A 16,863-nucleotide genomic window follows, 5' to 3' on the forward strand; every position below is an offset into this window, starting at 1 on the left:
ACATACATCTGGTTTCGGAGTATGAGAAAAAAAGGAATGCGTGCTGAAGGTGCCTTTCCAAAAGCAAAACTGACTTTTTTCTAATCTGTTTTTAAAACTACTGACTTTCTACTGACCAATTTATGAAACCTGGTGCACAGAAACCTGTAGCTCAAAATAAACTTTTTTTTGTCCAGGATTCTAAAACAATCTGATTTGTTTTTTTATGGGTAGCAGATCTGCTTCCACTTCTACTCTAGTTTTTTATTAGGTTTTTTTATTTTTTATTTTTTTTATTTTTACTATTTAGCTTAATTTCTCTGATTATATAGTGCCAATATACTAAGAACAATTTTATAAAATACACTGAACCATTCGCACAAATTATTGTTTCAGAGAAGCTTACACTCTAATACAGGGGTGCCCAACCAGTGGCCTACGGAGCCATCTGATGTGGCCCGTGACCTCCTGCTCTGGGATGGAATAGAATAGAATACTGTTATTAAAGGTCAGTTTATTTCCAAAATCACAGTGTATATATGGGCAAATCTGTTCTGCAGTGGTTACTGGGCTGCTTTCAAACTGATCCGCAGGTGCAGAGCAGTGCACCTGTGGGTTACCTGCACTGAGCCATAGACTTCTGTTTTTACCTGCGAGTTTGGTGAGTCTATTGCAAAGTGCAGGAAAGCCAAAGGTACACTGCGTTGCACCTGCGCATTAGTGTGAAAGCAGACTTGGGCCCCTTTCACACGGTCCAACCAATTGGACCCTCCATTCACCTCTAAGTAGCGGCAGACATAAACTGACTTGTGTCCTACCTCCAATCCGATCCGCAAAAAAAATCTGCAAAAAAGGAGTATAGTGGGCTATGTCCATCAGAGCAGACACGGACATGCCATCAATCCGCTCCACTCATTGTGGCCCGTGATTGGTAACCAAGTTGCTTAAGTGGTCCTCACTCTTCAAAAGGTTGGGCACCCCTGCTCTAATATCTCTCAACAACATTCTTTGGTGAGTTTTGTCACTGGAGGACATTTGAGCAACCGGAGGAAATCCATGCAAAGAGGAGAAAAACACAAAGTTCATGCGATGTTCCTGGTGGGAATTGAAACCAGTGCCCCTGTATTGCAAGGTAAAAGAGGTAGGCATGTAGCCAGCAATCTAAATTGCCTTTACTGCAATTAATTTGTGTACTCTGACCTATGCTTTCATAGTAAGAAACAAATGGCAACCTAATAAAAGTATAAAAGCATAATAAATCTCTAAACATAATAAAATAAGGTGCATGTCCTTAAAGTTTAATGAATTAAAGCCGAACCCAAGCATATAGAAAACAAATTAAAACTAATTAATGCAGTAATGAATTCAATAAAAATGCATTTTTAAATGCCACTAGCAAAAGCACACTAAGATTGATAGAGGGAGGGGTGAACAAGTTAAGAACCAGTTATGTGTGCTGCTATGCACATTACTAACAGGGATCATACTGACAATGGAGTAGAATGATTATCTCTTCAGTTTTCTGTGGCTTTTCCACTGTTCAATTACAGGCTGGGGCAGGGAAATGACCAGGCTGTAATTCATAACTGCGTAAGAATACCTCCCAATCATCCCGGAAAGGGTGGGACTGTCCAAAGATTTAAATGAAATGCAGACGTCCCGTAAATCCAGGCTAATTCTCGGGGAATTCCCGTCGGAACAGGACAGGCAAAGCAAGCAACTGCTTGGGGCCCCGAGCTGGCCAGGGGCCCCCAGCAGCCACTTGCTGAAAGTTCTGCAGCCTGTAGCGTGACCCGGGATTGTCCCGTAATTTTAATTTGTGTCCCTCGTCCCGGGAGCCTTCAATCCGGGACAATAGAGTATCCCGGAATCAAATATGGACTGCCTGCCAGCCTGCCGCTGTAATTAAAGAATTTTTAACTTACTGGTTGCTAGGGCCGCCTCGCTTGGCGTGTAGCAACCAGTGTGACGTCACATTTTGCCTGCACAGCGCCGCGCTCTCTCTGAGACTTCGACTCCACCCACCCACCTCCTCCTCCAGCCGCGGCAGAAGAAGCAGCAGAGAGAGCAGTTCAGCAGCATCGTATTCAGACAGTGAGTCACTTACGGCAGACCGAGCCCTCTGACCTCCTCCACCGCTCCAGCCCACTGCCCAGCAGCAGCCAAGTGAGCTCGGCTCAGCTGGACCCGGTCCGTCCCGACCTCCGAGTCCCGCTGCCTGCACTGCAGTGGACCTCCTCCAGGGCCCAGAGGTGTCTTGGCTCCAGTCCTGTGACCTCCTCAGGTAAAGAGGTGTAATGGGAGAGTCGAGAGTGTCTGCCAGGGAAGAATATGCAATGTCAGCCCTGACTGTGTGTGTGGCTTCCTCTGTACATACCGCACACACTGTCACATGCTGCTCTGCTAACATATTTTTTGGATTCACTTCTTTCCAAAAGAGAGAGTCATGTACGCTGCTGAGTACACAAATGTGGTCTGACTGCACGAGGGACAATGGGCTGATTTGTAATGCCTGGATGGAAGAAAGGTGTGTGTTCTTGCTAAAAAGTCACTGCTGTGTTCCAGCCTGCAATAAAGATACAAAATAAACATTACTGATTGCTATGAGCAAAGATGAAATTTCACAATTTCTATAGATTAGAGTAGGGAAGGGTTAAATCCCCTGCCAGTTTATCTGTTTGCTGTCTGTATACTGTTGGAACCATTTCCATTTACTTCCTGTCACAAGGATGCAACAGGAAGTGAAAGGAACTCATAAAGTGAGGGAAATTCCCCTCTAGGGGCTCATTCGCACGTGCAGTATCCCGTGAAAAGCAATCCACTTTGAATCATTCTTCATAGGGCATTTGGCAGGTGGCGAGGTGTTATGTCACTTTCTCACTGCTTGATTTAACCCCGTAAATGCCGCACTAGTGTGCTGCAATCACATGCATTGCATTCGGTTGTAGGGCAGTTGCGGCACTCCCCCTTAGACTTGCATTTGTTGGTAACGCCCACCTAATGTGACATGCTATTTAATTTTTGCCATGGCATTGGTACAGCTCTGAGCAGACAGACTAGCAGGCTCAAGGGCCTGGTTTTACTATGCCCCAGCTGCATATGTGAATGAAGCCTTAAGCCCCTTCACATGGGTCCAGAGAAGAGCAGGCAGATGACATATTTGTGACCGCTTAGTATCTATGCTGTGGTTCATGTAGGCTTTGCGTGCGGGAGGGTTGGGGGGCCTCCATGTCTAATTTGCTTGGGGCCCCCAAGTTCCTTCAAATGGCCCTGATTATGAGTTTCAGCACTGGGCTCCACAAATTCCACTGCTACAATCTGGCTCTGAACCCCCTGCAGTGCAGCCAGCTTTTCCTCTCCCTCCCACCGGTCCTACACCCTCTGCTTTAATTTCTGTGTGCCCCGCTGCAGCACTATACAAACAAAATAAGTCTGCGCTATCAATACAGTGAGCAGCCACTAACAATCTAGTGAAACAAGAAAGTGGTACAAATGTGGAAAAATACAAATAAGTGGCGCTGGATGAATGATGAAACAATTGATGTGAAAATATATGAGTAAATCAACATCAAATCACAATAAAGTCAAAAAATAAAAAGTCCATGTGTTTAACAAATGATATGGAATCGTGAAGAAATTGTACTGTGGGTGGATAATCTTGTATGCTGAAAGACTTCAAACACCGGAGTGAGATGAAAAAATGACTGTGATATGTGAATAACCACCACCAGGAAAGGAGGCTCCAATACAGACTTTGTGTGGGTAGTTGAAACCCCATCAATCGGATCATTGGGACTCTGCTGCTGCCATGCGCAACTATCTATTGATGCCCTTTGTTTTTATCGCAACTGTAAGTGTTTTTAACCGTTATTAAATAACATTAATTTTACGGTATCACACTATGCGACTTCGTTTTCTTTTATGCACCTTGGATTCTATCCGATCCCCCATGAGCCATCGTTGAGCTGCTGTCATTCCTTCCGCTCTGGCCCAAAGTGATTCCTTCAGGTTATCCTTCCAACTGGACATCCGGATCCGATTGATGGGGTTTCAACTACCCACACAAAGTCTGTATTGACCCTCTAAGCGTACGCTTATTAGGGTTCAATACCTCCGGTAAGCCTCCTTTCCTGGTGGTGGTTATTCACATATCACAGTCATTTTTTCATCTCACTCCGGTGTTTGAAGTCTTTCAGCATACAAGATTATCCACCCACAGTACAATTTCTTCACGATTCCATATCATTTGTTAAACACATGGACTTTTTATTTTTTGACTTTATTGTGATTTGATGTTGATTTACTCATATATTTTCACATCAATTGTTTCATCATTCATCCAGCGCCACTTATTTGTATTTTTCCCCGCTGCAGCACTGTTGGCTCTCCTCCTTTCCCTCCCACCGGCTTTCAGATGTTGCGGGGCACAAGGATTCAGGATTAGAGCAGGGCGGCCAAGAAATATGTTACCGGGCACTCCTGTGTTCATTCACAATAACTGAAGCATAGTAAACTGTGTTTACTTTGCTTCAGTTTGTTAATGAACAGGAAGCTTCTCAGCACATAGCACTTTCCATTCATTCACTGCCCAGTGCAGCTGAAGCTGCAGAGAAAGGCCAGTCATTCACAGAGTGAATTTCTTTCCTGCAACCACGGGTTGGGCATCGATCCTGTAGGGCCATTGTCTTTTCCCAGCAAGAGGGCGGGTAAGGGCGGGGGATGCTGTCCCTGCTGGGAGAAGACAGTGATTACTGCTAGCAGCTGCAGGCGATAACATAACCACAGGTAAAACCTGGCATGCTAGTTGTACCCAAGTTGATCGTTGATCAACTTGGTACATTCACGGTTTGAATCTTGGCCGGTTCACGGTTCAGCAGGATTCGATCCATGTATGACCTGCTAAAGAGTAAAGACTCAGTCCTTTTCTCTGTCTCAGAGGTGAGACATCAGGGGTCTTTTTAGACCCCTGATATTTTACCAAAGTCCCCCAAAATAAAAAATAAAAAATAATTAAGGTTTTTGCGTGCACTTTGGTCTCTGAAGAGCAATCAGCATTCGATTTGCACTTCAGAGAGCATTTGACAGGCAATAAGGAGGCGTTGTATTGCCTCCTCACTGCCTGCTTTTAACCCCACACCTTAGATGGGTTGCTTTCGACAGGGGGTATTATTTATACCACAGCTGTGAAACAAAGCATCACGGCCGCAGCATTAATACACCCCCAGGCGCTGCCTCTGCAGCTAAACTGAGTTGCAGTTAAGGGCACTTTCCGCTGTGTTACACACGCCACAGATCGCTGCCCCCTAAAGTGTCTCTCATTCTCAACTTCAAAATTGAGAGGTATGAATTACAGAAAAGCCAAGTCACCAGCCAAGTTGTTTGCTCTGTCACAGCTGCATAAATCTCAGGACTGCCTGGATAGAAATACAAATACTTTAACAGGTAAATCATCTCTCATATAAGCATTTCAATGGTGTATTTGGCGGTTTGCCTGGAGCTAGATTCAATATGATCGCTCAGCTACGGGCTCTAAAACGCTCATGTTAATGTAGCTCTACAATTTTTAGATATGCTGGACTTATCTATACAGGAACAGTGACCTTCTTCCATGAATCTAAGAACTAATGAGGTGTAGATATTTATTATTTTTTTTTTATTATTATTATTATTATTATTATTATTATTATTATTATTATTATTATTATTTTTTTTGCTTTAATTCTCTAATTGCACTTTCTATATTTCCCATTGTGTGTTAATATTTGGTAAATATTCCGACTTGTTCCGCAAAGAGTATTTTTAGCCACAATCCTTTTCTTTCAGTAATTTTGAAGCCACACAAAAGGAATCAGTGTGTTACAGAAGGGGATAATGTAAGCTTGAAAAGTGAAGAACAAAAGAATCTTCATAGTTGATGGAAAAAGTGCTAGCTTTTGACTGCCAGCCAAGTCTTGTTCTGGTTTTAAGTCTCACAGAGATCAACCTACAGGAAAACTGTGAGAATTTAAATATCTTTCTCACTCTATTTGTAATGCTGGGCTGCAGAAGAGAAAAAAATATTTTATTGGATTTTATTCATTCAAATGGTAAATTTCTTTATACACACTTAGGTCTAATCCTGACATTCAAGAAATTGAGAATGTTGTCACAGCTGTCTGTATTCTTCATGGAATAGAGTTAACAAGGTGTTGGAAACATTCTTCAGAGATTTTGGTCCATAGTGACATGATAGCATCACACATTTGCTGCAGATTTGTCGGCTGCATATTCATGATGTGAATCTACCACATCCCAAAGGTGCTCTATTGGATGGAGATCTGGTTAATGTAGAGGCCATTGGAGTACAGTGACCTCATTGTCATGTTCAAGGAACTAATGGTGAGATGATTTGAGCTTTGTGACATTGTGCATTATCGTGCTGGATGGGTACACTGTAGTTATAAAGGGATGGACATGGTCAGAAACAATACTCAGGAAGGCCGTAGCGTAAACAATGCTCAATTGGTACTAAGTCCAAAGCGTGCAAAGGAAAATATCCCCCACACCATTACACCATAGTTGATCCAAGGAAAATCTGATTGCCTCTCAGGGGAACAGGAAGGATTTTTTTCCCCTGCTGTAGCAAATTGGATCAGGCTCTGCTGCAGTTTTTTGCCTTCCTCTGGATCAACTGTGGGTATAGAATTGGGTATATGGGATTGTACAATATTTTTTATTTTATTTATTTTTTATGGTTGAACTAGATGGACTTGTGTATTTTTTCAACCTGACTAACTATGTAACTATGTAACTATGTAACACCACCAGCCTGAACTGTTGATGGCTGTAGGCCATCTGCTTTAATGTTCGATGTGTTGCACATTCAGAGATGGTGTTCTGCATACCTTGGGTGTAATGAGTGGTTATTTAAGTTACTGTTGCCTTTCTATCATCTTGAACCAGTCTGCCCATTCTCCTCTGACCTCTGACATTAACAAGGCATTTTCATCCAAATAACTCCCGCTCACTGGATATTTTCTCTTTTTTTGACCATTCTCTGTAAACCCTAGAGAGGGTTGTGCGTGAAAATCCCAGTAGATCGTCAGTTTTTAAAATACTCAGACCAGCCCCCATGTCACCAACAACCATGGTACGTTCAAAGTCACTTAAATACCTTTTCTCCCCCATTCTGATGATCGGTTTGAACTTCAGCAACTTCTCTTCACCATGTCTAGATGCCTAAATGCAATGAGTTGCTGGCATGTGATTGGCTGATTAACAATTTGTGTTACCAAGCAACTTAGCAGATGTATTTAATAAAGTGGCCAGTGAGTGTATATGTGTAAAGCGCTGCGTAAATTAACAGCGCTATATGCAAGAGGGACTATGAGCAGAATGTTAAATTTATCTGTTGGATGTTACACTCATGGAATAGTGCCGTACCGTCTCAATACCTGAATATAATGTACCGTTTTTCATGTTTGTATACTCTGTGGCCCTGGATTCACAGACAGCGGCACACATTTATGCCGCCGTAGTGCAAATAATATACGCTACGCCGACGCAGCGCAGAGAGGCAAGCACGGAATTCACAAAGCCAGTGCTCCCAAAACTGCGCTGGGTTTCTAAGGCGTAAGCCGGCGTAGGTGGAAGTGGGCGTGAGCCATGCAAATTAGCCGTGACCCCATGCAAATGATGGGCCGAGCGCCAGATAGTATAACGAACTGCGCATGCGCTGGGACGTGGATGCATCCCCGTGCGCATGCTCACAACCACGTCGTAACAACTGCCTAAGATACGCCGGATCACTGCGTACGCCCTGAACGTAATCTACGCCCAGTCACACACGTCCAATGTAAATTACGCCAGCTTGGGTTCCCTGGTGCAGCCCTTTGCATGGATGCTGCTGAGTTACACCTCCTTTATGGGGCATAACTTTACGCCGGACGTATAACTTACGCGCACTGCGTGGGGCGCACGTACGTTCATGAATCGGCGTATTTTCCTCATTTGCATATTTGAATGGCTGATCAATGTGAGCGTAAATATGCGCCCAGCGTAAATGTGTCCCCACCCTACGCCGACGTAGGCAAGTTACGTCGTTGGGATGAAGCCTGTTTTTAGGCGTATCTTAGTTTGTGGGTCCGGCGCACAGATACAACGGTGCATATTTGCACTTACGCGTAAGTGCTTTGTGAATCCGGGCCTGTATGTTTTGTTAACGATAAAAACTTTTTTGATTAAAAAAAAAATTAACAGTGCTATAAAAGTTCCTGTAAAAAATAAATAGACAAACATCAGTGATGGGGAATCTGTGGGCACATCTGCAGCACTGGATTACCGATCCCTTGCACACAGAAACGACACTGACGAAAGGCACAGATGGGGGACCTAGATGAACAAAGAACTACACCAGGTATTTCAACTGGAAAAAAGAGGGGTAAGATGGGGTAAGACTAAGCCTTTAATAAAAGTACTTTTTTTTTACTTCTTTAAACTTTAATCTGCAATTATCAGTGTTCAAAATTGTTTTCTATATTGTATTTTTTATGCCTAATTTGATAGGTTATGCAGGGTACACCAGTTTACCATTGCTCCTGACTACTTGTCTGGATGTATCAATGAAAGGCTAACAATTACCAAAGAACATTCTCTTCTCCGTCTGTTATCATTTTGCAGCACGCACTTCCTGGCATTCAGGACAAGCATGTGCACACAGTCAAGCTTGAATTGTAAAATCACCAGAAGAATGTGCATGACTTAGCATCTTATTGGTATGTACAAAAAATCTTGACTCAAGAACCAATTCTAGCACACAGTGTTACTTTCTTTGTGTATAAACATTTGCATTTTTCTTTTTTGAAATCAACCCAATTGGTATTTAATATTTAAAAACATGAAATGAAAAATTCATGAAACTTTCTGATCTCAGGATGCTACGAAGCTATGCCCGCACTGTACAGTTATCATACAGTTGCTTCTGTTACTTCATACATCTGACTTCCAAAAGCAATACAGAGTGTGGTCACTGTGGTTTGTGGTTTTCATAGTTACTCAGGTATTAAGTAACAGATGGGTTTACACTTGTCCAATTCATTTAAGAACTTTTATAACAATCAGCCAGCTTTAGGGGATTGAATAAATGCTAAATTTTATTGGATTGAGATCACAGATCTGCTGGATTATTGTACAATGTTCTTTAGTTAATCATCTTAAATTACAAATGTGCTCTAAAGTTAAAGTGATAATCTAAACACACATTTGTTTACATCCATCTTTCTAAAATATCAAGTTTATCACAGCTCTGTTTTTTTTAAGTCTCTAATGCCGAGTACACGCGGTCGGAATTTCCGATGGAAAAGTCTGATGAGAGCTTTTCGGTGGATATTCCGACCGTGTGTATGCCCCATCAGACTTTTTCTGTCTGAATTTCCGACGGACTTAGATAGAGAGCAGGTTCTCAAATCGGAAAATCCATTCATCTGTATCCAATTCCGACGGGGGAAAAAAACATGGATGCTCGGAAACAATTCGACGCATTCTCGGAAATATTGAACTTTTTTTTCTCGCCTCGTCGTAGTGTTGTACGTCACCGCGTTCTTAACGCACAAAAGTTCAGAGAACTTTTGTGTGACCGTGTGTATGCAAGCCAAGCTTGAGCAGAATTCCGTCTGAAAAAACATCCAACTTTTTTCCGACGGAAATTCCGCTTGCGTGTACAGGGCATTACTGTTGTTTTCAGGCTTCTTTTTCCATCTGTGCATGCTCCCAATTTTCTGCTAATGCCCCTCACTACTACCAGTGTAGAGCGAGCAGTGCCGTTATTTCTGATCACATGATCCGCTCTATGCATCCTACAATTCCAATAGCGCTGAATAAGACCACTTTCACACTGAGGTGTTTTTTTCAGGCGCTTTTGGGCTAAAAATAGCGCCTGTAAAGCGCTTGAAAATGGCCCCCCTGCATTCTCAGTGTGAAAGCGTGAGGGATTTCACACTGAGGCGTTGTGCTGGCAGGACGTTAAAAAAACTCCTGCAAGCAGCATCTTTGGAGCGGTGAAGAAGAGGTGTATACACCGCTCCTCCACCGCTCCTGCCCATTGAAATGAATGGGCAGCGTGGCCAAACCACTGGCAAAGCGCAGCTGCAGCGGCACTTTGCGGGTGGATTTAACAGTTTTTCAGCTGCTATCGGGGGTTAAAAGCACCCCACTAGTGGCCGAATACCTCTGCAAAAACGACGGTAAAGCGCCGTTACAAATAGCTTCGCTTTACCACTGATGCCGCCCCACGCCCCAGTGTGAAAGCAGCCTTAGGCCTCGTACACACGACTGAGGAACTCGTCGTAAAAGACACATCGTTTTCCTCAACAAGTTCCTTGTCAGGCTTGTCGAGAATCTTGACAAGCTTTCTTTGCGTGCACACTGTCAAGACAAAATCTCGTCGTTCTCAAACGCGGTGACGTACAACGCGTACTACGGCACTATAAAGGGGAAGTTCGATTCCACTGGCACAACCCTTGGGGCTTATTTTGCTAATCTCATGTTACTGCGTGTTAAGTAAAAGATTGGTAAAAGACGATTTGCGCTTTTCAGTCTGTTACAGCGTGACAAATGTGCTATCTCCATTACAAATGCTACTTTTACCGAAGGTGCGCTCCCGTCTCATACTTTATTCTGAGCATGCGCGGGTTTCTAAGCATACACACGAACGTGTTTCTCGCCAGCCCGACGAGGAACACGACGAGGAAATTGAGACTCCCAACGAGGAAAAAGAGAACTTGTTCTCTTTTTTTCTCATCGAGTTCCTCGACAGTTTTCTCGATGAAAAACATACACACAACCGTTTTCCTCGGCAAAAAATCTCTGCCACCAAGTTTCTTGATGGATTCTGCCGAGGAAAACGATCGTGTGTACGAGGCCTCCGTGTGGCTGTGTAGTCTATTTCAGGGGCCAGCAGGAAAGCTTAGCTCCCAACTGTCCCTGATTTAGAAGAACTGCCCCTGATTCGAAAATCAAAGTCCCTTTGTCCCAGTGGCAGGGGGTGTGTCCTATGCCTACATACTTTTACTAATAGGTGTCCCTCGTTCCCATTTTAAAAAGTTGTGAGGTATGTGAAAGGGTAGCTACATTCACATAAAAGGAGGGCATGTAGAATGAATGTAGCCACCCTAGAATAAGAAGTCTGAGAACAGCAAAACAAATTTGCACTTAGAAGATGAAACAAAGGAAGATGGAGTATGAGATATGTAGATTCTACTCATTTTTAAATGTATTGCATTTATTTTATTTGAAAAAACATGATCTTTGTCCTGTATTAAAAAAATAATTAAGACAGCAGCTACTAATACTGTAGTTGCTGACTTTTAATAAAAGGACACTCATCTGTCCAGAGGTTCAGCCCCGTGCTAAACCAAAACACTTCTTCTTTAGTCTTTGGGTCCACCACACTGGCATGTAGGAAAGTTAGAGTCCACAAGCTTTGGGATATCTATCTGAAAATGGATCAAAGTGGCTGTCTGTGATTTCTTGCGGCCTCACATTCGGCAGTCCACTGCGCATGTGCAAGCCATGCAGCGCTTTGGGAATGGTCACACAACCTTCTGGGACCAGTGACATGTCCCAGAAGGTTGCGCAGGGGGGGGGGAACTTCTAGTGGATCGTCCGGGTGATCCAATGGGAAGTGCAAACTGGTACCTGTCAAAACCACCTTCCCGCACCTCCCGCCCCAAAAAAAGGCCAAAAACATAAGGGGGGGGGGGATAAAGCAGAACTTTCCCTTTAGGGTGAAGTTTCTCTTTAATGTAACTTTAAATATCTGAAGTTTAATCTGTATCTACATGGCCTTTCACCCATTTTTTTTACAGTTGTATTTTTATGGTGTCACTATCTACATGTCTTTAGCTGCTATCCACACATGTAAGGATTAGAATATATTTTTGTATGCAAACAACCCAGGCTCAGCCTTTCCTAGGTCTGGCTCTGAACAAGAAGAAACACTTAGCTACCATGATGCAATAAGAGCTTATGTGAACTAAGACAGTAAACTTATTTAGAGTATCATAATCTTTAGATAATAATTTATGAACCACATGTCACTTCTGGCTGGAAATGTGAGACTAAAGTATAACTTCCGCCAAAAAACTAAATATACAGTTCAAATACAAACAGTATAATTACTGATTACCTGCCAGAGAATTTGTAGTTTGGGCCAAGGATCCTGTAATATGCACACCTCTGCTAGTCATAATAACACCCTACTTATTTCCTAATATACCATTAGTACTCCCTGCTTTAGCTCCCTGCTAATTATACAGGGATGATGATTCCGACTTATTGTTCATTGGTCATGGCTGAAGGCGGAGAAATTCATAAGAAGTCATGAAGCTAAACCAGAATGCTGAATCGCTGAACCAGGAGAGTGTAAAGCTTGTCATAATACACATACCAGTGGGTTGGGTGAAACAAAACTAGCATTCTTCCATCCAGGCTAACACTGCGGATGAACAAATTGCCTTTGATTAGCCATTTTAACCTCCCTGGCGGTATGATTCTTTCAGAAAAAACATGCTGAAAGCGGTACCATTATTTGCAATGAAATTTGGCGTTTTATATTGTAGGTCTGTAATTTTTAGAAATAACTCACTTAAATCTGACCAAACAAGATTCTAATAGGCATCCCGGGTATGACATTTTTTTAAAAACAAAATTATAAATTATAATATAATAAATAATTATAAATAATTATAACAAATAATAATATAATTATAATAAAAATTATTCAATAATGTAATCAAATTAAAATCACTGAAATTTGCTCAGTTGCAGAATTGTTGCTGTCATTATTTTATTTTTTTTATGACGAATTTCCCCACAAATCGCTATCGCACAATTCTGCAAGTGATTATAATTTATTATCGCTGTTTTTTAGCTGATCTAAAACTATTTTTGACATAAAGAGACACTTTTGGTTGCTATGGACAATCTACAGTTTGCAGGGAGAAAGAAACGTTTTTATTATATAAAATGACATGCATGACACAGGACAGACCACTAGGGACAGGGGGTGTGTGTTTTTTTTACATACAGTACTGTAATCTATAAGATTACAGTATACTGTATGTAAGGTGTTTGTTTACGTTTTTGAATTTGGCGCCGTTCTCCGTCCCCGTGCGTCGTAACGTCGCAGGGAACGGAGATCGGCGTCACACGAAGGCACTATGTGAATCGAGCAAGGTCCCGCTCGCTCACACAGCGCGGTGGCATCGCTGGATCCAGGGACAAGGTAAGTAAAAAGTGCCTGTGGATCTAGCGAGGCAAGCCCGAGACTGACTCGGGGTTACCGATCGTAGCAGGAAAATCTAACCCCGAGTCAGTCTCGGGAACACCGCCAGGCAGGTTAAACAATGGTGGCAGTAGAGAAAAACATTGCTTGAATTTTGACCAAGTCAGCAGGTGTTATGAAATTTGAGCAGTGTCTGGCCAGCTTAGGTGCATCATCTGTGGATGTGCATTGTCTCAAGATGTGTGAAAATAACAAGACTGACTAAATAAAAATACATATATCAATTTTGTATACTCAGAGATCTAACCAGAGCTGTATCCTGGCCTAGGCCAACAAGGCCCAGGCCCAGGGCAGCACGGAAAGGGTCCCCGCCGGCTTGTGCTACACTGTTAGTGTAGTGCCAGTCTTATGGGCTGGACTGGGCTCAGAGGCAAATTAGTCCAGCGCCCCCATAAAGCGGCCATACTGCTTCCGGTATGCGGCCAGCCGGCATTCCGCAACTGTGTGTGGGGAGGGGGAGGGGGGGCGCTGCTTCTAATTCACTGTCCTATCATCCTGGACCACAAACCTTCCTCACTGTGCTATATGTTTTCTGATGCACCATTGGCATGGTTATATCTTCTTAGTCCTCTCCATAAAATTATTAGAAATTTGTGCTTAAAGTAGAACTATGGGCAACACTTTTTTTTTTTTTTTTGGATAGAGTAAGGGAGGGTTATAGCCCCTGTCAGTTTATTTTTTACCATCCCTGTCCCATTCCCTTCACTTCCTGCCCCATAGCCAAACCGGAAGTGAGAGGAAATCTATGCAAATTAAGGGAATCCATTGCCCCCCAGGCTCTCGGAACTAGTGTCCCTACTCGAAAAGTGTCTTAACCAGAAAGGGGTGTGGCATTGACAGGAAGGGGTGGGTCATATTTAAATTAGGGGGTGCACGAGTTTAGTCAGGCCTAGGGCAGCACAAAACCTAAATACACCTCTGGATCTAACGCTGGGTATTCTGTGGAGACTGTGGTGAATGAAGAAGCAGTGGTGGATTACTGGAGAGGTTAGTATAGTTAGGTATTTAAGGATTGACCATGTCAACATTTTTGCTGACTTTGTGGGCACACAATGAGAGGGAGAATCATTTTTATTACAACATAGTTAAAAAACATATAAACAACATGCAAACAACACCCTGTATAGTCAGACCTGTGCCGACATGCCCCCCCTGCACAGCCATTCACTGGGAAGCTCAGTGTGCTGCTGCTCCCCCCCTAGATCTTATGCAGTTGAGAACAGAGGGAATGCGATCACTTATAAAAAAGGAAAAAAGGGTATTTTTAATGTTCTTTTATATCTATCCAAAAATGTTTTGCCTTTCATTACGAATTTAAACTGAATGGGTTGTTTTACAAGGTGATCGTTTACAATCACTTTAAATAACTCAACCCTGCAGAAAAGAGAACTTCCTTCAGTGCCATCTGAGACAGGTGTTTTACATTGTGAAATGTTCTGTTTATTAGAACTAAAGTCTCCTGTCAGCATTTCAGCTGATTAGATCTCCAGACTGCACTGTTAATATAGGACAGAATCTAGCACATTACACATGCTCCATAGCTTTTGCCTACTGTGTACAAAGAGGGTAAAGTAATCAATGTTCTAACGCATTTTATGCTGCATTTGTTTAAGAGGACTGAACACACGAAAAACACGTGCATTCTCTAATATATAATTAGGAGTATTTATGGTTTATTTTTAGTAATATAAAGGGCTGGCCCGAGGGCAAGCTTCACGGTCACACCTCAGCTATTTAGAACTACACCCACTTTGACAATAACACCCTCGTATCTTTTTAAGACATCTTGTCTATCTCTGACTGTTTGCGTGACCTAGTTTGGCATCACCACCTTGTCCAGTGGCTCCTGTTACAAAAACAACATTTTTATTCTCTTTGTTTGCTGAACCTGAAAACAGTTTATATTTAGTTTTTCCTTTTTTTCTCAAAAGGTGTGCAAAGAAAATTAAAAAATTAAAAAACAAAAAACCAACAAAACATTCTGTTCATCTCTATAATACATGCATACCTCCCAACTTTTTGAGATGGAACACCTATTAGCAAAAGTAAGTAGGCATAAAACACACACCCTGCCACGCCCCCCTTAAAGGAGAATTAAAAAAAAAAATATTAATCCCACAATCGCTTTTTTTTTGCTGTGAAAATGACAATGGTCCCAAAAATGTGTCAAAATTGTCAGATGTGTCCACCATAATGTCGCAGTCATGAAAAAAATCGCTGATCACTGCCATTAGTAGTAAAAAAAAAAAAAATAATAAAAATGCAATAAAACTATCCCCTATTTTGTAAATGCTATACATTTTGCGCAAACCAATCGATAAACGCTTATTGCATATTTTTTTTACCAAAAATAGTTAGAATACGTATCGGCCTATACTGAGGGGAAAAAAAACTTTTTTTTATATATTTTTGGGGGATATTTATTCTAGCAAAAAGTAAAAATATTGAATTTTTTTCAAAATAGTCGCTCTATTTTAGTTTATAGCGCAAAAAATAAAAACCGCAGAGGTGATCAATTACCATCAAAAGAAAGCTCTATTTGTGGTAAAGAAAAGGCGCCAATTTTGTTTGGGAGCCACATTGCACGACCGCGCAATTGTCAGTTAAAGCGACGCAGTGCCGAATCGCAAAAAGGGGCCTGGTCCTTTACCTGCATTTTGGTCCGGGTATTAAGTTGTTAAAGTAGAACTATAGGCAACACTTTTTTTTTCTTCATTTTGGATAGAGTAAGGGAGTGTTATAGCCCCTGACAGTTGTTTTTTTACCATCCATGTCCCATTGCAGAGATTTCCCTTTACTTCCTGTCCCATAGCCACACAGGAAGTGAGAGGAAATCTTTGCAAATTAAGGGAATCCATTGCCTCAGACTCTCAGAACTAGTGTCCCAGCTCGAAAATTTCAGGGCGAGTCTTAAACAGAATGGGGTGTGGCCTTGAAAGAAAGTGGTGGATCATATTTAAATTAGGGGGTGCAGGAGTTTAGTCAGGCCTAGGGCAGCACAAAACCTAAATACACTTCTGGTACTGACTTGTGGCTTCCATGTGATCTCTGCAAAACCTAAAGGCATGGATGGTTGTGTCAAGACCTAGGGTTGATACAGAGGGACGGCGTTCTCAGTGTGTGAATGCTCAGTTCCCAAACTGTCCAGGCAGAGCCAGATGGAAATGGGCTATATCGAGTCCCAGAGCTCCTGGAAGGGGATAGGAAGTGTCGGGAGAGGTGGCAGACTCGATGGTCCACTCAGTATTTTTCTGCTGTCACTTTTCTCTGTTTCTCTTTGTCATGCCAGATGGTCTCAACTCCAGCATCAAGTGGGACCATATGAATTCATCATATTATTTCTAAGACTCTTACTTAAAGAACCCTGTACTTCTGTCCCCTGTCAGCTCTCACTCAGTGGTGAGCACTTCCCTGGGCTTTTTGGTATCAGGCTTGTAGGTGGGGTGCAACTTTGTGCAGAGGCAATAAATTACACAGTAAGGTGCAATATAAAACTTCTATTGAAGTAATGCTGCAACAGTTTACAAGAGACCTGGAGGGACAGCTACCCAGCCAGGAATACT

The sequence above is a fragment of the Rana temporaria genome, chromosome 3 (assembly GCF_905171775.1).
Source record: "Rana temporaria chromosome 3, aRanTem1.1, whole genome shotgun sequence".
In the NCBI taxonomy this organism is placed as follows: domain Eukaryota; kingdom Metazoa; phylum Chordata; class Amphibia; order Anura; family Ranidae; genus Rana; species Rana temporaria.